Source organism: Passer domesticus, chromosome 5 (assembly GCF_036417665.1).
Source record: "Passer domesticus isolate bPasDom1 chromosome 5, bPasDom1.hap1, whole genome shotgun sequence".
Taxonomy (NCBI): Eukaryota; Metazoa; Chordata; class Aves; order Passeriformes; family Passeridae; genus Passer; species Passer domesticus.
The window spans coordinates 53313381-53337136 of NC_087478.1; the positions used below are offsets into that span (position 1 = coordinate 53313381).

The 23756-nt window shown below is 39.5% G+C and overlaps 1 long non-coding RNA gene across 2 annotated transcripts; it reads right to left on the bottom strand.

Annotated features, from left to right (window-relative positions):
* Window positions 1-771: 771 nt before the first annotated feature.
* On the bottom strand, window positions 772-18516 carry LOC135300750 (uncharacterized). 2 transcript variants are annotated; one of them, XR_010362513.1, is made up of 5 exons: window positions 18215-18516; window positions 11201-11394; window positions 7386-10127; window positions 3614-3703; window positions 772-1398 (listed from the first exon to the last, which is right to left on the bottom strand). It is a non-coding gene; the product is annotated as an uncharacterized LOC135300750 (long non-coding RNA). The 2 variants fall into 2 exon arrangements; XR_010362512.1 differs by lacking the exon at window positions 18215-18516 and having other exon boundaries at window positions 11201-12693.
* Window positions 18517-23756: the final 5240 nt, after the last annotated feature.

Below are 23756 nucleotides of genomic sequence, written 5' to 3' on the forward strand. Positions count from 1 at the left end.
AATTATATTTTTATACTTGAAATGTGCTGCAAATGTTTTGTTCGAAGTAAAAAGGAATCCAACTATCTTTTTATTTGGTGGAAATGGTGGTGGGAAACCATAGAAATTATTTACTTTAACATAATTTAAATATTGTTTTAAGAATACCAGTGGTGCCATTTCAGAGCTGAAGAAATTTCTGAAACCTCATTAGCATCCTCACTTGCATCCAGGCAAACGAGAAGTACTAGAAAGAATTTCCAAGCATGATTCACAAAGAACTTCAAGCTTAGTTTTGTTACACATTTCTTGGAAAGTTGTCTTCTGCAGCTTTCCCTCTTTCTTAAAAATAGTTAGGACAACTCATGACAATTAACACAGAAGGTCAAAGATGCCGTGGTGTGAAATGTGTACCCAGAGCTGTAGGCATGCCAGGAGGGAGGATGGAAATAATGCACGTAATTAAGCAGGAATTCTGGGCACACCCTGAAAACCATTATTCTTCAGAGGTTTTCCTAAAAGAAAGGCATTTTACAGAGTCAGCTATTATGCAGTTCACCTTCAAACCTATTTCCTTGGCAGAGAATTAGCAAAGTGAGATTAAATGAGATTATAATAATAGTATTAATTAAAATAACATCCAGATGCATTAAAATGCACCTAGTAAGTACAACTACAGTAACTTTCTTGCATGAAAGATTTTACACACACACAGCATTGCAGTACTCAGACCAAAATTTTAATTGTTTTACAATTATTTTTCATTTCAAAGGAAATGCATTGATCTGTACTCCTATATCAAAATAAAGCTATCTATTAAGTGATATACAAAAGGGGATTTATACTCTCTAATATGTAGCTGTGTTTTGGCAGTACATTTATGGATGGTTACAAATCTCTCCAATGTACTAATGTGCTACATCACTTATCAGCTTAGCTCATATTTTAGATTTACATAATATATGTCTTTTTCTGATGCTATCCTTTTTTTTTCAGAGGTGGTCTTTGTTGCAGAAATAATTCAGAAACAAGGCTAGTTGATGATAGGCAACATTTTGGGAAAAAATACATTCCTTGTAATTATAAACACACTTTGAACCCCTACTCTTTTTTTCATTTTTTTAATAATTCCAAGTTAGCTGAAGAGAACTTGCATGACTATCAGTAAGAAAAATGCTGAGGAAAAAAAAATCAAATTAAAACCATGTGAAGAGGTTTGGTTCTATTACTTATGCTAGGACTGGGAAAAGGTGCCTGCAGTTTTTAATGATGGAGGAACAGGAGATTTGGAGTCACAGCACCATTCTTTTTTGAGGAAGATTCCATACTGGGACATACAAAGAAATACATAAAGTGCTTGGTAAGATGTCAGCTGGGATGCTGGGACTCAGTTCTGGCCATGTTTGAGTCAGAGAAGACCTAGAAAAAGACAGAAGAAATTATTAAAAGTGTCACGTACTTTAAATATGCCGAAAAACCCCAAAAGAGTAAAGAAATCAGTGAGGATGCACAAGGCTGTAATGGACCCTGGCCAGGGCAAGGGCAGGCCTAGGTGTTCTCTCTCCCCCCATCTCTGCTGTGGCTACATGACTTACACCATCACAGAAAGCAAATATGCTCAGGAACATCTTGTACTCAGGACTCTGGCATAGCTTTTGAAGAAAACTTCCCAGTGAAAGCCTTCAGGAAATTTCTACTACATATTCATATGACTTGGTTTGGGACACTTAATGTCTTTATCATAGGGAAATTTTCATAAAAGGGAGGTCACCACCACAGTACTGGTTTTCCCTCCCGGACTGGTGCTTCTGCACCTTTTAGGTGCAGTGGAACTGTAATAGCTGGAGGAAGTTGAAAGAGGATAAAAGAAAGGACAACAAATTTACATTTTTCAAAATAAAGATAAAAATAAATACAAGTCAAGCTGTTCCAAATGGAAGGGGCTCAGAGCATTGCTGGTCTGGCATCTGTTAGATCCAAGCAGGCATAACTGAAATGAAAGGCTCAGTTCCACACCACATATCCAGGAAATGTGTCCTGACCTGTGTGTTTATTCCTACTCTTAGTGTCAAATATAGGTGCTCTTCTCAATGGTGACTACCAAAAGGAATAGAAAACAGAGAAAAGCAAAGCAAAGAAAGGTTGAATAGTGAAATACGCTGTGAAAAGAGAAGTGCATTCTCTCTTTCATTTGCAAGCAGCTACAAAAGTTGGTGTAACAATGGGCAATGATATTTTGCAAAAACTAATCTAATTAATATTCTTCTTTTTGTCCGCTGGAATAGAAAAAGTTTTGGTTTCAAGTAGAGCTGACAAAGTGTATTCAACAGCATAAGTCAGCTTGTTGAAGCCAGTGGGACATTCCTCAGCACTGGCTTGCATCCCCTATAGTTAATATTTCTGTGTTGTTCCCTTACAAGGCAATTTTATTTGAATTAAAGCAACTTTTTTTCAAACTTTTTATCTAATGGATGCTGATGTCCATTTGGCTGAGCTTCTACATTTAATTCCCTAAAACCTTAGTGTGAAATCACATCTACTAGAGGAGGAGGGGCAGGGCAGCCAACGTGGTATGGATCAACTTTCAGGCAACCAAAAACTGAAAGTCCCATTTGAGCCAATGCAGATGTACAGGCAGAGGGTTTAAAACAATTCTGGGCCAAAGTGTGCTCTCTGTCCATCCTAGACTATCTTTTCTATATTTTTTTCCTCTTTTTTTCTTAAATAAGGCATTTCCCAAGCCTAGTACACATATGTAACTAAGTATTCTTTGAGGGCCTATAGGTAAAACATTTAATGCATCTTTCTATAGTATTACGTTTAAGCTCACTGGGGTTGTCTGTGAGCTAATTAGGAAGTCCCTGGATTGATTTGGGACTATTTCAAATTATGGTGCCCCCAGCAGGTTCCAGGCAGGCCTGGCAGCTGGATCATTCTGGCCCCATCCCCAGCAGGATGCTCCTTCCCTCCTACAGGCAAGGGCTGTGCTGATGCTCTGCATCCAGCACAAGACATGGATCAAGGGATCAAGGATGCACAACAGAGTCAAAACCACTCCTGAGGGACTGTGTGAGCAGACAGTGGAGTCTTTTGGATGCTCAGAGCTTTTTATTAACCTCAATTTAAAGAAAGAGATTACCTTTTTCTTTCATTGCAATGCATATATTTTTTACAATCAAGTAAAAAGACAAATGTTTTTCACCCACATTCCATTCTTCCCCAGTTTTATTTGGAAGAACAAATTCATCCTTTTGGGAATCAAGCAGGATAAGGAAAAAAGCAAAGGCATGGAGGCTTTTAAAATTATAATTTCTTTTTAGTCTGAAGACTTTATGGCTTTTGACCTCATCTCTCATCATGGGAGTAGTGGGTAAAAAAAGAGGCTGGGTGGAAAAATCCAGCATGTTCTTTTGATTGAATTGCACTACTGACACTTGGGTCTGGTTGTGCTTCAGGCTGTCCATGCCTGGAGCTAAGATTAGGCAAAGTTCTTAGTTTATAAGGAACTCTTTTCCCCTCTGAGGGAGCTCATGCCAAATTCTGTTCTGCTACATGCTCGTGGCAAATCTCTCTCTTCCCAAATATCATCAACGTTTAACCCACGCCTGTGGTTGTGTAAAAGGTTCCTACTCACATGCTTTGCTGTCTGTCCCATGTCTCATCCCAGTTCTGCAGCTGAGCCATTCTTTTATCAAGGACCAGAATAGCAACTGGGGTTTCTGCCCTGCAAGGGAGGAGAATGAAGAAATCATGTGCTGAGCAGAGGACACAGAGAGTGTTTATTGCAGGAAGATGGGGATGGTCGCACAATCATCCCTGACTGGCACAGCCTAATCCATGAGTCATACAAGCTTGGTCACACAAGCAACAATAGGAAAATTTATGGGGCTTTAGGACTATTATGAAGTTATGGCATGTGTGTTCTCTCCAGTGCACATGCTGGGTTTGATTTTTATCTTTCCTTTAGCGGTTAATTCGATGCCTTTTCCCCTTGCTGAGAAGTTCCTGCTGGAGGCAATTCCGCAGTATGGCTTGTCTAAGTAACCAGCAGTATTTGTTAAACACAGCCTCTGTCCCTGCAAGCTCTGCCTTTGATATAAAGCAAGACATCATTATGCTATAGAATTGCTTGAAATGTCTGTAAGGAGTTGAATCTAAAGCTGTTAAGGACTGTTTTTGTGATACTGTTTATAGTCTAAGGAAGCATCTTGGCTTTCCCTTAATTATCATGGTCTCTGCCTAAACATTATGAAATGAATGAGATGAAATTTTTATCCTGAGAGTGAATAAAACCATTTGCATGGCTACATCTTCTGAAATTAGAGATTATTCTTGCATCAAGGCAGAGTCAGTGTTACAGTCAAACCTTAGCTGATAGAGACAGATATTTTGGCTCTCATCAACCCCAAATAAAGCAAAACTCAAGGAATCCCTGATTTCTTTATGAAAATATGAAGATACTAAGCTAGGCCCAGAATGTTAAACAAATAATCACTCCTTTAAATCTGTCCATATTAATCTCCACATCCTCAGGGATTAGTTCACTTTCTTCATTGTACCTTGTTACCTCCCCTCTATCTTCCCTTAATTTTTGAAATTTTCCCTTTCTTTTATGCATGACTTTAATTTTCTGAAATACCTCAAAAAAAAAAAAAAAAAGAATGGATGTTGCACTGTATCTAACAAGGTGACAGATCTCAGGGTCATACTGAGCCAGTAAAGTGAGAAAATATCACAAAATCCTAAAAATGTCCAGCTAGAACCTACAAATTTCTTAGCATGCAATGCAGTTTTAAGTCCTCCCCCACATTGAGAGGCTTTTTTCCTGTGATGTGATACCTACAGCAAGTGGGAATTTTTTCACTTGGGAAAAACTGACCATGCAGCATGCCTTGCTTTGCACTGAGAGAAATGCCACATGTCAGTTCTGCTGCAGTCTCAAGGTCTTTAAGGCAATTTCCATGCTCCACTGTGTTTTTCCCAGAGATGGGATCCTGAATCATCTCAATAAAATGAAGAACATGCAAAATTTCTGTGTGATTGTGCTTGGGCTGCATGTTAAATACAGTAGATGTGTTCCTGCTCACACAGAAATGGCTTGTGTTAACACACTCCACACAGACACTGCTATGGAGCTTGGATAGCCATCAGTGCTTGGATCAGTCTCATGGATGACTGTGTGGATGCACTGAAAGGGCTCCTAAACACTGGAATGGTCTTCCCAGGGAGATGGTGGATTTCCCATCGCTGGAGGTGTCCAAGAAAAACCTGCACATGGCACTCAGTGCTCTGGTTTAGTTGATGTAGTGGTATTTGGCCACAGGTTGGACTGGATGACCTTGGAGGTCTTTCCCAACCTTAGTGACTCTGTGACTGTGTGGTGCTTTCTATAGGGCTTATCTATTCTTTCAGCTGCTGTGCAGACCACTATCACTGACCCCGTTTTCCAGAAAATTCCACCTCCTTGTGCTCTGCACTTGTGGCTTCACATATATAACACGAGGGCTGTGTGCCCCAGCTAAATGTTTAACACATCACCTACCCTTTTATAATAGCATTTCTGAGGTTTGTGGGAAAAAAGTGCAGTAGTAGCATGTAGGAAGTGGGAGGCTGACAAGAAGACAAAGAAGGGATGGAAGAGCTGGTTGGAAAAGTAAATAGGACTGAAAAGAACAAAAATAGCTGCAGTCAGAGGAATTTAGAGAAACAAAGATAATGCTGCTTGCAATCTGGGGCTATAAAATCATGTCAACATGCAGAGGAAGGTGATAAGGCATGGTTTTACCACTTCTACAATGGCCTGAGGCACAATCACTTTCCCAATTATTTACCCTGCAGACTACTCAGGCCAGTTGTTAAAAGCTATAATTCAAGAGTCATCCTCTCTACTTAAAAATACACCCAGAGTCCGGCTCTGACATGAAATCACAGTCTTTTACCCGTGCTCCCAGATTATCATGAACATTTGATTCTGGTTCTGGATGTTTCCAAATCTCAAGTGAGACGTTTGCTTTGCCACTATATTTTAACAAAACAAAACAAACAAACAAACAAAAACCCCCCAAAAACAACAACAATAAAAAACCCCCCAAAAAATAACACACCATCCCAAAAAACAAACAAACAAAAAACTACAACCAACCAACAAAAAAAAACCAAACAAACAAAAAAAAACCCACAAAACCCCCCCACAACAGTATTGTTTCTGTGAAAAAGAAGCAAACAAAAATATTTCAATAATATTTTCCAAGAGGAAAAGTTTCTACTACCGAAATTTCTACTTAAAAGATTATTTTGTTTTTGCAACTTTTGTTCTCCAAAGGATTCAGTTTTTAAGGTCCACTTAAAACATCAAAAGTTATTGGTTAGATTAATCTGGATCAGATACTAAAATAGTGTTCAGTCACTATTTCAAGCTAAAAGTTCAGAAAAATTAAATGAGAATAACAGGCTACAACAATACCTGCCTTATATTTATGTATTTATTGCAAAAATTTTTGATTCACAGATTTCTACCCAGTATGAAAATGTTAACACCCTTTCATGAGTGTGTTCTGGCTTGGTGCAGTGGAAATTATGCAGGAAATCTGATCCTGAATATTTTGTAATAACTTCCCCTGAAGGAGATCCACACCATTGGGCTCTCCAAAAGATTCAAGCTAAAAGTCCATTTTGCAACTTTGCAAACATGGATTGAGCAGTAGAGCTCCTTCATTCTGGATGGATATGACTGAGACAACACAGGCAGAAAACCTTGAGAGATCACAGTTTAGCAACTAAAAGGATCCACAAATGGTCCTTTCTTGTTGTGCTGTGAAGAGCAAAATAATATTTTTTTTAATTCTTTCTTTTTTTTTGCTTACTCCCCTGTGCCTGGCAATGTCATACACAGGGTAGGCAAGACTAACATTTGGTGTCAGAGGTTAACATAACAAGAGTGGAAAAGCACGCTTCAGCTCCCAGGGAAGTGGATAAACACTCTTTTCCCTCGCTGGCAGCTGCCTGCTCTGCTGGGAAATATCCCTGTTTTTGCTTTGGGTAAGTGGAGGAAAGACACAGAGCAAAAAGGCCTTTTTCTTCCACTAGATATTATTGTGAGAGTCATCTGGCTTAGTGGGTATGAAGGAGGTTTTACTGATCTTTTCTCTGCTCTGTGAACAGCAGAGTTAAAACGATCCCTTCATCAAATTTTAGGCAGTCCAGAAGCTCTCTCTGTGTTCCAAAGTTAAAAACCATTAAGAATAAAATTGCTTTACAGCCAGATGAAAGACAAATCAATAAAACTGGTGAACCCAATGTAATTTCTTGCTCATATTATACCTCCTCTTCATTGCTAGAAGAGACTGCAGCATAAATTGGATTCTTGCCTTGCACTATTTGTCTGTATGTCAATGAAAACCACTTACATTTTTTTAGGAAAAAAAAAAGAGTTTTCTCCAAGCTTTTTGGTTGATCACTGGAGGAAGAAAAAAAGAAATAAAAGAAATTAAAATTTTAAAAGCCAGATAAATAGTAATATATTAGTTAAATGTTAAATGTTAAAATTTAATGTTAAAACATTAAATATATTTTAAGCAGAATTATCTCTTCTGGGTTGGTTTCTCATTAATCAGGCTCTCTCTTTCTCTCTTTTATCTACAATATTCCTGGGAGTTATGGTTCAGGTTATCTCACAATACAACCTTCCTATGCAGGCCAAACTCATCACACTGATCATATTTAACCCCAAGATCAGCAAAAATGTTGGTGACAGACATAGAGAACTGTACCTCAGTTCAGACCTCAACAGTCTTAAGAGAATAATGAATGCCAACTTTCTGCCTCTAATTCTCATTATATGAATGAGAAATGTTTTGTCTCTTTGAACAAATATAAACCAAATTTTACTATTATCACTTCATAAAGTCAAATTCTCTATTAAAATGTTACAAATAGTACTTCTGATTAATTTTTCTAGATAAATTTATTTGTATTCTATTTTAGCAGCAGTTCCAAAATTTTGGGAATTTTACACTGAAAACGTTTTGCAATTTCTGAATAGTATTAATAAATTTACAATTTGAATTTTACTATTTGCCTTTTTTTGTCCTCCTTTAAAATTGGATGTTTTCTTTTCCCTTAGCCCACAGATCTTTGCATTCCATTCCTTGAAGATTTGCCTTTATCTTTCTAGAGGTTCCCCCCCCCATCTAATTAAAACAAAATGACAAAACCTCAAGAGAGTGCTTAGAGGCATTAGAAGATGTTTTAGAAAGGTGCTAAGATGTGTTAGATCAACAGCAGCTGTTTCTTTTGCTTCAGTGCAGCTACAAGAAATTATAGCATTAAAAGTTACACTTTTTTGCTTGTGTTTCCTGAATAAACAACTAAATGCAGCATCAAAATTTTACAAAGAAATTATTTCTTTGTGAGAATTAAAGAAGTTGAGGATTAAATTTAAAGTGTATTGATTTATTACAGGGGAGGATCTTTGTTTTTCCATCATGCTGACCTCTGAACTCCTTTTCCTTGGTACTCCCATGATTTTTGTCTTTCAGTGCTCAGCAGGAGAGTTTAAAAAATTACCTTTTGACTTTCAAAGGTTTATTATTTCTATTTCTATTTCTATTTCTATTTCTATTTCTATTTCTATTTCTATTTCTATTTCTATTTCTATTTCTAATTTCTATTTCTATCATGCCTCCCAATGATGATGAACTAGCAGCTGTTTGGCCCTCAACAAGTATTTCTATCTTTTAAAACACTGATTTTTATAGACAGTACTCATAGGCATCTTATACATGTATACATCTCACTTGAGATTACAGCAAATATTTGTTTATGTATATAACATACATACAGGGTTATTAAAGGTAACTGTGCTTAATTCTAACTATTTCTTCTGCCTATAATATTTATATTCTTGACTCTTCCCTGCACATTACCCATGCCTTAAGTTCACTGATCAATGTGGGTAAGGAAATGCAAACATTCCAATTTTAAAAGCGAAGACATAGTTAAATAATCTGCAGCATATTATTCCATGGGAAGGCTAAATTAGAAGCTGAGAGGAGCTGGGAAGTGTCATGGGATGGACAAAGGAAGGAGATAACCCTGATTGGTTGGTCTCTGCTGCCGTTGGGGATGGTGCCAAAGCTCTCAAAACATTCCCGGCGTATTCCTGCGGCACCTCTGAATTTCACCCAGCATCGGAGATGAACGTGATCCGAGTGACTTAAAGAGGAACAAACCACCCCTGGCTGGCTGGGAGCTGGCAGGAGTCCCATCCATTGACTCAGCTGCGGCCCTGTGAGCAGGTTTGACTCGGAGCGTTGCGCTGTTGTTGTTGGCACGGGGACGGAGCAGGAGCCGGCGAGTGCTCTGTGTAATCACTGCTCCAGCCCCAGATCGGTTTTCCATAAACAAACCACAGGCCCAGTCCTCCATGGGGGTCACTTCAGTCCTCTCTGGGGGTCACGTCACTCAGCTGTTGCTCTGGCTGTGGGAAGGTCCCTCGCCCCATTGAACCAGGGGTTTGCAGTAGTGAAATCACAACCAAACATTTCAGATTTACAGAAGGGCTCAGCATCCTGGAGGATCAGCTCCTGCAGTAGCCAAAGTCAATCAAAGATCAAAACCCAGGTTACTTCCAAAGGAGTGTCTGGATTTTCACGAGCATAGCCAAGAGGGGAGCTCAACTCACTTTGGAGAGACTCTTCAGGGTGTCTATGAGTGCCTAAGGTTAAAGACAGTGTAGGAACAAACAAACTGTGGGAAATGGGATCAGAGGTTCTCTGTGGAAGCTCCAAGCAACTTCATCCTCTCACTTGCCAAAAAAGAGGTCAAGACTGTCCCAGCCCCTCATCTGTGTGGCCATAATCCTGAGACTGTGACATTCTGACAGAACAAGAAGAATTTGCCTTAAGCTGCACTGGAGGAGGTTCAGGTTGGACACCAGGGGGAATTTCTTCCTAGGAAGGGTTGATAAGCATTGGAAGGAAGTTGGTGGTGTCCCCATCCCTGGAGGTGTCCAAGGAACGCCCCTGCCATGGTCTGGTTGACACGGTGGGGATCAGTTACAAGTTCAGCTCAATGACCTTGGAATTCTTTTCCAACCTCACTGATCCGGTAATTCTGTGTTTGAGGGTGAGTCCCCAGCAGTTTTTTCCCTTAAGAAAAAGAAAAAGTGAAGTTATCCTTTAGGGAAGGCTTTTTTCTCTGTAAACAAAGATAGCATAGGCTTTTTCAGGTTTGATTCCTTAATCACAAATTATGCCCAAGGAAAATTTAACAAAAGGCACTCCAAGGTCATTCATGGTCAAACTGATGTGCAGAAGTGGATTGCCAAATTTTGTTCTGTGTTATTCTGCCTACCTTCTCCCAGCTATAAAGTCAATCCTTCATACCTTTTTTTTCTAAAAAACCAGCAAATAAGCAACATTTTTGCTATAAATAAATTAACTATGAATATTAATAAATGTAATTTTAAATTATCTCTAAATCCACATATTTGTAAATGCAAAGGGATTAATAGTGCATTGATATTATTACATTTATTTTAAATAATCACATTTAGTACATAAAAATACATTTAAATAATATTTATTCATTCATGCATTCTTTCTTTTATATGTATATATTCTTTCTCTATCTACTCTGTTATCTTTCTGTGTGGTTAACAAGTGCAGAAACCTATTTATGTTAATTTACCCAGTATCCACAGTCTCTAAACTCTAGATCCTAACTCAATCTCAAAACACTCTGTTTAAATTCCTCACACTATCCTGATTTACAGCAGCAGAGGATCTCCCTTACTGTATCCCTTAATTAAAAACAAAAACCTAAAAACAAAACAAAGAAACCAAACAAACCAAAATAAAACAAGAAAAACCCAACCCCCCCCCCCCCCCAAAAAAAACCAACCCTCAATAAAGTCAATCCCGAACTAAATCAAAACAAAAAACATGGACAAAGGTTGATATTTCCATGTTAATTGTAAAGAAAAAATGATGGACTGAATAGTACAAGAAAAATAGAAAAATTCAAAGCAAGATGTCTGGATTTCACACGTCCAGGAGAGCTGAAGGATACTTAATCCTTTCTTTCTTCAAACTTTTCTAAAGCAAAAGCAAAAAGCCGAAACGAGTAAAGAGTGAAACATATCAAATGGGATTTGGAATGATGCTAAAATGATGACCAAGAATGGGGTAACATATCACAATGTTACCATGGTGCATCTCACCTTTCAGACCTCAGAACGTGGGAAAACAGATTATTAAACTTTTTTTTTCCAAAATGGGGTTCTTTGTCTTGTTTTTGTAGAAGACTTCAACCTGTCTGATACTTTCACACCAGTATTCCTGTGTATTTCCCACTGCTACTAAGTTGTGATATCCTGTATTTTTTTTGTCCAAATCTGTGATATCTTCTCCCAGCCTGTCTCAAAAAGAAAGATTTAGATAATAAAAAAGTTATTAAGATTTTCTTCCCTTCTATAATTACTGACCTTGTCAAAGAAAAGTATTAAAAATCCTTCTCCTTAAATTGGAAACTGAGTTAAAATGCCTGCTTTTACAAGCCTATTGTTTTTAGCAATTTTCTTTTAATTCTTTAGACTGGTTTGTTTTTTTCCTACTCCTGTACTTTAGAAAGCCACGTAGATTAATTGTGAATTAAGACATTCTTAAATTCATCTTCCTGCTACGATGGACACCCAGCTTGCCAGGAAAACTGAAACCAGGGAAATCAGCAGAGCCAATAATGACAATTGAAGGGCAATTTCCATTCCCCTTTTTACAGAAAGAGTGTCAAATCTCCTTGTTCTGTGCCTGCAGAGGAGGTTTATTTTGTGTCTTCCTTCATTTTATACTCAAACACATGCAGACAAACTCTTGGCTCCAACATTTTGAGAAAAATGGAGAATATTTGAGGCCCAAATAAGTCAAGATGGAGACTAATATCTTGGAGTTTTCAAAAACCCATACAATGAAGATCAAATTTCTTACTGTCCAGCTCAGAAATCATCAATATTTTTGAGCTTGGCCTCATAAAAATTTTGGCCTAATTTGAAAACATATCTGATTATATTCTTCTAAGGGTTTCAGTTTCCATCAGTCTTAAAATGGACTGTACTTTTTATTTCCATTAAACTGCAAGTGCATGGTGGTTAACTGGATTTCTAAATGTGTTACTGAACAAGTCTTAGGATGTTCTTGAGGACAGACATATCCTGTCAGAAAGTCTTTCTGAAATATGTTTTACCCAGACAAAACTTTTGTTTTCCATCCTTTGGGTTCAAATTTGGACTTTTTTGAATTTTTGGTCACCTCTGCAGGGCTGGGTCCTAGGACACACACAAATTCTAAGCTGCAGTGACAAGCACATTGAGCATCATCCAGGTTAGGAAAGAAATGTGACATTAAAATTCCCCATGCAGGAATTGCTGTCTGTTGTTCAACAGCCAACCATGAGAACGTTTCATTTCACATTAATGTGTAAAGGGATGATGGGGGTGAGGGGAGAGCCCTCCACAGCATTTTTTTTCCATGGGGCTGGGAAATGGGATACAGGAATGAAGGTTAAAGCTGAAACTCCCGAGCTGGGGAAGGAGCTGAGGGCCAGCCCAGGGATGACACGCTTAATGTGAGGCATTCTTCTCAGTGGGAAGACTTTGGCACACATTCCAGAGAGGCTCGAGCTGGCATTGGGACTTGGAAATATCACAACCCCTCACACTTTGAGAGGGTACTTAAATTGACACACTGGCTCCCTTCCAGGAATATTACAGCATATTAGTAGAAAGGCAAGTATTTCCTTTCTAAGAAGTCATTGTAATTTTTTGTAATTCAAGATGTAGCCAAAAATGGGCACAAAGTTGCAGTGTATAGCTTCAGCCCTTTATGACTCAGTTTTTCATGCTATATCCAAACAGAGGGACAGGCTGCTGTCAGAACACACTGGATTTTTATCCAAGTCTCCCTGTTTCTCTTGTCATAACATCCTGGACTCAAAGAGATGTTTGAAATCCATTGCTAGCTGAGCCTCTCCTCTTGCTGGCACATCATCCCTGTTCCCCTCCACCCAGGAGTCAGGGAAAGCCTGCAGGTATCCACCTCCCTCCCTGACATCTTCACTACTGCTAACATCAATTCCCACCACTGATTTCTGCCTACATTGGAGGTGAACTCAGGGAGCCCATAAATTTATGCTTCAGTGATTTCCTCTGCTTTATAATTAGACTCCCATTCATTAAATAAATCAAATGCACATGATGTCTGCTGGCTCAGGAGCAGCAAAGCAGGTACATGGAAAGCTTGCAGCTCTCTCCCCTGCTCCCACAGCCAGGCTGCAGAATCCCAGCAAATGGGAGGCATCCAGGGATTTGCTCTGAGAGGAGCTGCTCCAACAATTCAGCACAAGATACCAAACCTGCAGACACATCACTGGTGTGATGCTTTCACCCTTCCATGAAGGTGGTTTAGCCAGTCGTGGGGCAAAAGATGCAGTCATCACCATCTAGCTGCAGGAATTACCTTTCCAAATGGGAGTTAACAAAAGGGACAGTATTTACCCCCTGGCAAAAAGCCCATTTGGTGAAGAAATGTCAGGATACCAGAGCAAGAAAGGAGCAGAATGTTCTCATACACACACTGCCCTCTAAATGCATATTTATTTACAGAAAGGTTTAAACAGTGGCAGGAATATTATCAATAATCGTTATTTCTGACCACATCTGTGGGAAGCCGACACTTTACATAGATTCAGCTCATATTTGAATAACATCCCTAGTTACTTGAACAGTGTCCAACAATTTCTTGGGTCAAGAAGCAGTTCAGTCACTCTAAACTGAAAAATGTCACAGCACCACTTTAATGGGACCCCATAGACCCTGATGCAAATCATGCATTCTGAATTTTCACAGCTGCCAGAGCGACTGAGTTTTGAATATTCTTGGTTTAGTAACCTGGTGACACCACAATAGTGCTGTTTCTAAATACCTCCAAACCATCCCTGACAGAGGAATGGCTCACAGGATTAAGAATAATCAGAGAATTATGACAACAGAAAGCCCCTGCCAAACCCCTTGAGGCACTGTACAGTCTAGTTAGAAACAAACTAAAAGGCAGTTAAAAACACTTCATAACAGGCTCTTAAATCAAGCTGATAAAAGCAATTAAGTAAAAAGCAGGAAAGGAGAAGAGTAATTAAACTGAAGGAAAAAATTGGCACAAGAACACATGGGTATAACCTAGAAGAAATATATCTAGGCTGGAAATTTGTTAAGCATTCTGAAGTCCTCAAGGACAGAGATTCTTGCAACAGCTGTTCAGCAGGAGTAAAGGGGAAGTGAGACAATAATCTGTGCAGATTTTAAGGTAGAGTTCCATGAATTTTTTACTGGGATTGTACAATGTTTCCTGAGACTGCAGTAGTTAGGACTTTGTGACCCTGTGAAATCCTATTCTCTCTCCCATGATTCTAAAGAAAGGAAGAAAAAAAATTAAAAAGCCAGGTGAAAAACTGCTCCAGAAGACAGGAGTGAGAATATAAGTGTGTATAAATATCCAAATGGAGGTCTCCAAGCAGGGCCCAGGCTCTGTTCCGGGGGCCCAGCGATGGCACCAGAGGAACGGGCAGGGACTGATCCCAGGAGGTTCCACCTGGACAGGAGGCAGAACTTCTTCCCTGGGAAGTGGCTGAGCCCTGAACAGATTGTCCAGAGAGGGTGTGGAGTCTCCTCACTGGGGATATTCCAGACTCCTCTGGACACAATCCTGTGCCCTGTGCTGTGGGATGGCCCTGCTGGAGCAGGAAGGTGGAAACCAGCTGATCCAACCTCACCCATTCCATGATTCCTGTGGGATGGGGCAGTTTTGTCAGCCAGGCACAAATGTTCCTGGAAGAACTGCTTGGATAAGAGACCCACATTGCTCTGAACCCACTGTTACCACTGTATTGTGTCTCAGCTTGTTGGAAACTCTTTGTTTCCCGGAAGGTTAAGGCCTCCTGAATCCCATCCTTGGGAAACTCAGAGGGGCAATCCTGCCTGTCAGGCATTACCTTCCTCTTTACTCAGCTCTGATACTGCAGATCCACCTATTTTGATTTAATGGCTGCTTTGTGCATCTCACTTCCCTCCCACATCACTCTGCAGAGCTCTTCTCCTCAGCTCCTTCATCTGAGCCATTTTCTCTCTGTTGAAGGTCTTCTATAAGAGACTCATTTATTGATATTGCTTAGTCTGCTAGTTGCCCAGGAGGATCATCCATCTTCTCCTGGTGGGGTGTTCAATTAGCCTGAATATTAAGATTACATTTTTCCCCACATTCCCCCATCCTCCTTGTTTCTTCTGTGCCCTCCTCTTCTCCTTCCCTCTGCCCTGTGTCATTTTTCAGGAAGCAATATATTGTGCCCTCCATTTACATCTCTGGCTTCAGGCCCATTTGGAAACTAAATCCCCATTAGAAACAGAGACACAAATGATTAAACAAACCTTAAAACAGGACCAGGGTGTAGGAAAGTAATTAAATACTCCATAAATGCTGTAAAGCTCTAATGAAACTGCCATCTCATCGAGTTAGTGGCTTGTGGAAGGTGCTGCCCAGGGAAGAGTTCAATCCTGGCATTCAGCCAGGGGCAGGAATTCCTGCTGGCTTGTTTGAAGCTGGAGGAACTCTCTGGCCAGTGTCACTGTGGGCACGTGTGGGGCTCAGATCTCTTCATTAACCAGATTTCCTGCCACAAAACAGCCAAAGTTCTTCTGGAGCTGTAAAGATTCACTTATCCACGGGAGGGCTGTTGAGGGGGGAGCTACATTGTGTTGCTCTATACAAATTGCCTTTTAAAGAAGAGGCTTCACATGCCTCAAAACAATAAAATCACTGCTTGACATTCTAAGCAAATAGCAGGCATCTCGATAAAATATTCTAGAGATTTAGGCCTAATTTGCCTTTTCTGCTTTTAATTTTGTGGAGCATGTTGTTGTCTGAGTTATTGGACCCTATCTAGGATCACATGCTTTTCAGGGATTGAGTGATATTTAAAAATATTGAACAGTTAATTGATCTTAAGACACGACATAACATCACCTCATAACAGCATCAAATCATGGTTTGCTCTGGCAGTTTTAACCCTTTTCTTATTGCAGCTGATGGAGACCAGGTTATGATTGAAAACCCCAAACCTGATCTCAGCCTGCTTCAGTAGCACCAGAATTGTGCAACTCTGACTGCATCAGGCAAAACTTGAATCTACAAAAACTAAAAAGGGAAAAATTCATTGAAATCAGACATGTTATACTAAAAGGAGGACAAAATTGGTTTGTTATACAATTTCTGGTGCTCCTCTATACTTATTTTCTTCCTAATATTTCAGGCTTAAATTAACACTTTTACTAATTTCTATTTAAACCAGAGTAAAAACTTTTTTACTTTCCTGTTTCTTTTAGTCTTTTTTGTCTCCCCAAATGAAAACCATTGAGGCAGAGTGCAAGTGGAAAAACGTAAAACGGACAGAAGAAGAGAAAAGTATCTGAAACTCAGTTATTGAAGCACTTTTTTCAATAGTCACAAAGAAAATAATAGGAGTTACTTCCTAATTAAATGGTATTTCATTGCAAGTTTGTTTGTAAGGAAATTACACCAATAATAGGGAAACAGGTATTTATCCAAAGTGTATCTCTGGAAGACCTTGGATATCTCTGGATAGCACAGCCAAAGTGTCCTTGTGTGAGTAAAGATAAATCACTGCATAAGGGGTTGGAAGGATTTGTACCTTTGTGAAGTGTGAAATGGACATGTGAAGTCAGTGAGGTTTGACATGTTATGTTTGACGGTGTTTTTCACAAACTAAAGGCATAAATGTTAATGGAGGTGACATTCTCAGAATAGCCAACAGAGCCTAGGAAATAGTTTCTAACACTAATTATAGTAAATAAATTTTTAAAAATTTAAATGTATTTTTCCTTTTGTCTATTGCTTCTTGGTGTATTTTGAATTTCTTGTGTTTCCAATTGCTTTTCAAGGACCTCTAAAAGGGGCTTGGTTTGGTTCAAAATGGATTTTTCTTTTAAATTTAAATTCTTCTTTTGCCTTATGTCATATTCCTGACTCATTTGGCCAGATCTAGCTCACCCTGACTTCAGAGGTCATCTGGGGAATGGCTGCCAAGCCACATCACATCACCTAGAATGTGACATGCAACCAAATTCTTCCAATGCTTGTCCTCTCCCACAAACATTTTTTTTCTTTCTGGCATAGCTGCAAGATGCTGCTTTTACGCCAGCAGAGATTCCCTGTGCTAAAATGGGGTTTGTTCAGAATGATTATTACAGTGCCAGCAGCATCAAACAGACTGAGCCATTCCCAGCATCTTTCTTTAGTTTATTTGTTTTTAAGTGTCTTAATTTTCCTCCCGGTTTTGCACATGGATTTTATGTCTGCAGCTGTTTAGAACAGTATATTTGCAGGCACAAAATGAACCTGCTGATCCTTAGACCCCACTTTTTTTCAGGGGAATGAGCTCTTGTTCTATTTATATAAGCTCCTGTTAGATTTTTGTCCCAAAAGATTTCTTATTTTTAATTGTGTACAATGACACTAAAAATACCAGATTCTTTACTTTTACACCTATCTTGGGTATTTTATAAGAGACTGATACTGAACATGAGGCACATCCTCTATTAAAAAGTGTTTTGATGGTTTGTCATAGCAATGACTTTTCATTTACTACCTGTCTGAAATACAGCCCATAAAATGATGTACTGAATTTCTGGTGTATCATTGTTAATAGTAACTTTATCTACTGAGGAAACAATTTCCTGAATCACAACTTTATCTCACAATAAAAATGTATTAGTGCTCCTTCTATTGCAGGATGATTTAACCTGCTTTAATAATCCTGTGATGACAAATACATAATCAGACAAGAGAATTTTACCTGATAAAATATTTTCATACAGTTTTTCATGTTGGTTTTAAATTAAATCTATAAAAGGATAGAGGTTATTCCTGAACAAATAAAATACACTCTTTCTAAAACTAGGTAATCAGTCTTCAAGCATCAGTTAAACCTAGAAATTGAATTTTGGTAAAGAGATATTAGATGATTCATATTAATGAAACTAATTCATTATGTGCTAGGGGAGACCAAAAATCTTTCTGGCCCAGTATACAGGGAAATAATTAAGAATGTGGATATGTACAGTAATCTGTATTCTGAGTTATTTAACAAAACCTTCCACATCTGGAGCTTGTACCTGTTTGATGTTGTTTGATTCTGCCTGGTGTCCAGAAATTTCTCTTAGTATTTTAAGCATGTTTATGCATTTAGTGTACATTATCTTCTAGAATAATGAAATGAAAAAGATTTTCCTATTTTTCATTTGAATGCTGCCTCTGGTATTCCTGAGTTCGTGTTCTGCAAGAAATAATGAATGATCATTCCACAGCCACTCCATTCAAATAATTTGCTACTTTACTGCTTTACCTCCATCATAGCTGTCTTCAGATATCCAAGCTGATGAGTTGGAGTGTGTTCAGTCTTACCACACATGGAAGACTTTTCCTGACCATTCTTGCCAGCCTTTTCCAGACCTGTCCTAGTCCTTGTGGAGCTCCTCCTCAGGAGTCTATCAGATACATCCACAGTGGCATAAATAAAGGTTTCTCCTTCTTCCTTCTCAGTGCTCTCTGATGTCAAAACTCAATGCTACCCAGGAATCTTACCTGGAGAAGGGAACATCAGTCACAGCACACACCTCATGAGGTTCACCAAGGCCAAGCTGCACATGGGTGGGGAGAGTCCAGAAGAGGCCACAAAGTTGGTAAGGGCTGAGAAAGTTGGGGCTGCTCCCCATTCTTCATGTGCATGAAATGGTTATTTTTACCCATGTGGAACTAAGAGCAAAAAAAAAAGATGAAATGAGTAATCAATGTATCAGAGATTTGTATCTCCTTTCCTGGTATTTGGTGGCACGGCAGGAAGACAAGGAAAAGAAAATGACAGAGGCCTGACATTTGCTTGAACTGGTCCTGCCACATGGCTCTTGCACACTGAGAGACTTTGTGTGGAGGAACAACATGATCCAAGTTTCCAGAAGTGCTAAGAAATAAGCACCAAAAAGCAGTATAATTTTCACTCACAGAATTATTGCCTTTGTGCAGTTCAGGAGGCTGCAGGGAGTAGAAGGATGGTTTCTTGTTTCACTCCTTTGCCTGTGGCAAAACATTCCTCTATTAATTCATTGCTGTTTAAAAAGTGGTTTGACTTCCTTGGATGAAAGGCATGACATAAGTGCTTGGTATTAGATGGTTATTATTTATTTTTATTCCTTGCAGGCCAAGGACCTATTACAGGCCTCATAAAGTTTAGCACTTCAAATTTTGTAATTCAAATTAAAAAAAATAAAAAGAAACTAAAAGGCAGCTCAATCTCTGTAAGATTACATGTATCTCTGTCTACCATGTATTCCTCAGATAATTTATATTTAAAGGAAAAAATAGAAACAGAAACCAAAGTGACCTCTCAATGAGGAAAAAATGGAATATTTTTTAAGCAAGGTCACTACTTGTCAGATTTTTCACTTCTCTAAATCGATGCAATCCCAATGATTTTGTTTGGGTAGTCTATGGTTAACATTTTCACATTCAAGCTGTAAGTTAATAAAACTTTCCATAGTACTCCAATAAACCTTTATTTGGGGGCTTGAAGGCTAATGTGTATGTAACATAGACAGGCACTCAGAATCTGGTGATGTGCAGAAATAAAGTTATGGGAACACATTTTAAAAGTCCAGGCCAGCATCTTGGTTCTTGTAAATGAACTTGGCTGTTTGGAAGTCAGTGAGGTTATGCTGACTTAGGTCAAGTGAGTTTATAAAGCTGTCAATGTTAGAAACAATTAATGCACCAAATTCATACCAAAATGAAAAATTAAAGAACCACAGAAGTGACTAAAAAATATCATGGCTTCAGACTTCATGTACATCATTGTCATCTTCAACTAGCAAAATTGCCGTCATCCAATTACCCTGTTTTAGCTGATGAAAGAAATTTTTCCCTGTCAGAGATGCTCCATACCCTAAACCATCTCTGCTGGACTCCCTGGAATATATTAATTTTGTTGCTGACTGGAATTTTTTGCATACAACTAGAGAAACTAATTTTCTCTTTAGGCAGAAAGTGCTTTCATTTTTGGACATCAGTGGCATTTTTTGTCCTTTGTCTTCTGAAACAAAATCCAGCCTCTGAACTTTGGAGAAGAGTCATTCTTATACGACACATGATGCAACACAGCACAGTTAGTCCTATTTGTTTGGCAATGCCTAAACTTATTTTAAATCCTGCAGGAAAAACTGCAGTCAGCCTTGTCTGAGGAAGCTGCAATGCTTCTTAGAATGTTATTCTTAGAAACCTTTTCTCCCAGGCAAGATTTCTAGGTAAAGTGGACAGCTCTTGTGAATTGCCACAACCAAGTACAGGGCAAACTGAGCCTAAAAAAACCCCAGCTGTGGCTGCACTCTCACCCTGCTTTTAGGTTTTTGGTGGGTTTTTTTTTTTTTTTTTTGGGTTTTTGTTGGTTTTTTGTTTGTTTTGTTTTGGTTGGGTTTTTTTTGTTTGTTTGTTTTGGGGGTTTTGGGGGGTTTTTTTGGTTGGTTTTTTTTTTGACTGACCAAAGGAAAAAAAAAATTTACTCCAAACTTTTAAAAAGCAACTCCTACATCACTGTGCCTAAGAAGACTTTTGATGATACTAAATTTTCATTTTAAACATGCATTTGGTAAATATGTATAAATGTAATGTTTAATTCACTGAAAAACACTCTGTCCCCCGTATTCTGTGTGTGGTTCCTAATCCTGCAAACCCAAGGAGGTCTTGCTGAAACCATCCCCTCATCATCCACTAAGCTAGATGGAAATTCCTCTTGGTAAAGTCTCCAAGGAAAATTCTCAAAACATTTCTTGGTGTTACTGTACATAGTTCTTAATCAGTCCAAATTTTATAATCCCTAGGCAGGACTGTTTTTTTTTTCCAGTTTGGTTATGAATACAGAGCAACCCTCTGAGAACTATAGGCAGTCTCAGTTCCATATCTCTAATGTTCTTATAATTATCAGAGTAAAAATTTGTCATGCTATGTATAATATTGTGGTCAAAGTTTTCTTTTCACACAATGAATGTGTTATGCTTAAACTGTATGTAGAGGTTTTCCAAGGAGAGTTAATCCTGAACAGGTTTTCCCCAGGAAGAAGTGAAACATGAAAACAAGGGTTTGTGGCAAAAGAGTTTTAATTTTCCAACACAGTCAGGACCTCTTTGTTGTTCAGTAAGTCAGTTGTGAATGCAGAATAATGCATTATAATACCTGTGGTATTATAGACCTGACCCACCATTTTCACATGACCTCACGTTTTCCCACTGTTTAAAATCAGGTGTAGTGCCCCTGAAGTTAATCCAATGACTTTCCTAGCCTACAGAGGATGATCAAAGCTGAAACTTTCAGAAGTTAAAGAGTCCATCCCATCATACAGGCTTGTCTGAATTTTTAAATTTCATCTCATAAAGTACATTTATGGTTTCCTATGGTTATATTTATGAGGAAAAATCTGGGCATGCTATATTCAAATTAGGAATAGAAATCTTAGGCAAGAAAAAAAAATGAAAAAGAACCGTTGCACAGAGTCAGTGGGAATGTATGAATATTTGAATGTTTGTATGAGAAGAGCTATTCTGGCATGCCCCATGATGTTATGAAGAAAACATCTCAAAACCTGTGTTTGGAGACACCTTGCAGTCAGATGTCTGCTGATGTTATGGGTTTTTTTCAGTGCATTTTGTGCCTTATGCCCAATCATACTCATTCAGTTTCCTGTAGATGTGACTCTCGCACCTCTCCTTTTGCCTTTCTTTACAAATTGTTTATCAAATTTGACTGACAGTCATCCTCAACTCCTCTCTCAGACTTTACTGACTTTTGGTTGAAGGAAAATGTTGCCACTTTTCAGCACCTTCCAATTTACACCAATCACCATCATTGCATTGCTTCCTTGTGGCAGCCTTTATTTCTTGAGTGAAATTTTCTCTTGTATTATACAGAGAAAACAACAGGGCTGGGGTGGGGCAGCTCATAATTTGAGCTCCTGTCTAGTGGTTAATAGAAGCAATCAGGACATGAATAACAGCACTGGTGAAAGCTGGTAAAAATGCTCCAAATTATCTAAATTTTGACTGATTTTTCAAGGGCAAAAAAATCAATGGGAGCAACTATTTTTAACCAATCACACATTTGCCTGTATTTCATATTTCATTTTTGAAAATGAAAAAAGCCTGGAAAATTACTCCTAACCCCCACCATTACTTTAAGCTACTATGCATGTTTTATTGTCTGATAACACATGTAAACACTTGAAAAACATAGAATTTATGTGGCCTCAACACAATTTCCCTAACTTGCCATATCCAGTTTATCTTCTCACCGTCTCTTGTCTTCCATGCTTAGGATCTTTCTTCAGGGCTGAGAATGGGAGCACTCAGCCTTTACTAGGTATGTGAAAAGTTGAGGTTTTGTTCCAATCCAGTTTGCAGGGTAGAATGAAAGGATTCAGGCAAAAGAAGTGCCAAGAAATGTATGCCAAAACACAACAGGAGCCACCTGTGATGACTGTGAACTCAGACATCAATGTTTTACGTGGAAAATCCACAGTCTTTGCTTGCTCTGTGTGCTGTTCATACTTAGCTATAAAACAACACTGTGGCCATCTCAGCACCAATAATTCTATTGATCACTTCTATACAGCCACAGACTTCTCTATTCCTGTTATGCTCCTATGTCAGTTCCCCCCACTCTCTGCTATCAAAAATATTTTATCACACTGTTCCTCAGATTTTGAGCTGTCAAAGAAGTAATGCAGAGTGCTGGGCAGCCCTGCAGAGGGACCTCAAAAGGCTGGGGAGATGGGCAGAGAAGAAATGCCTGAAATTTAGTAAAGGCAAATGCAGTGTCCTGCTTTTATTTGGAGAAATAATTCAGTGCACCAGCCCAGGCAGGGAAGCTGCTCTGCAGAGAAGGACCTGGGAGTCCTGGTGAACAACAAGGTGTCCATGATCAGCAGCACCCTGGGGCCAAAAAGGTCAGTGGTTTCCTGGGGTGCATTGGGAAGAGCAGTGCCAGCAGGTCAGAGAGTAATCCTGCTCCTCTGCCCAGCCCTGTGTGACACATCTGAGAGCTGTGTCCAGTCCTGGGCTCCTCAGGACAGCAGGGACATGGAGCTCCTGGAGCAGGGCCAGTGGAGGATGCAGAGATGATTTGGGGCCTGGAGCATCTCTGGCAGGGAAAGGCTGAGGGAGCTGGGGCTGTCCAGCCTCCAGAGGAGCCCCAGCTGAGAGGGGCCCTCAGCCCTGGGTGTCCCTGTCTGCAGGGAGGGCTCCGAGCAGGCCCAGGCTCTGCTCCGGGGGCCCAGCGATGGCACCAGAGGAACGGGCAGGGACTGATCCCAGCAGGCTCCACCTGGACAGGAGGCAGAACTTCTTCCCTGGGCACTGAGCGAGCCCTGAACAGATTGTCCAGAGAGGGTGTGGAGTCTCCTCACTGGGGTTATTCCAGACCCCTCTGGACACAACCCCGTGCCCTGTGCTGTGGGATGGCCCTGCTGGAGCAGGGAGGTAGGAACAGTGACCCACTGTTGTCCCTTCCAGCCTCAACCAGTTGGTGATTCTTTATGGAAGTAGTGGATAGCAGGGGTTCTGCTGTCTGTGCTTCTGGCAGGATCCTGTCACCTACAGAGTAAACTCCGGAGCTACC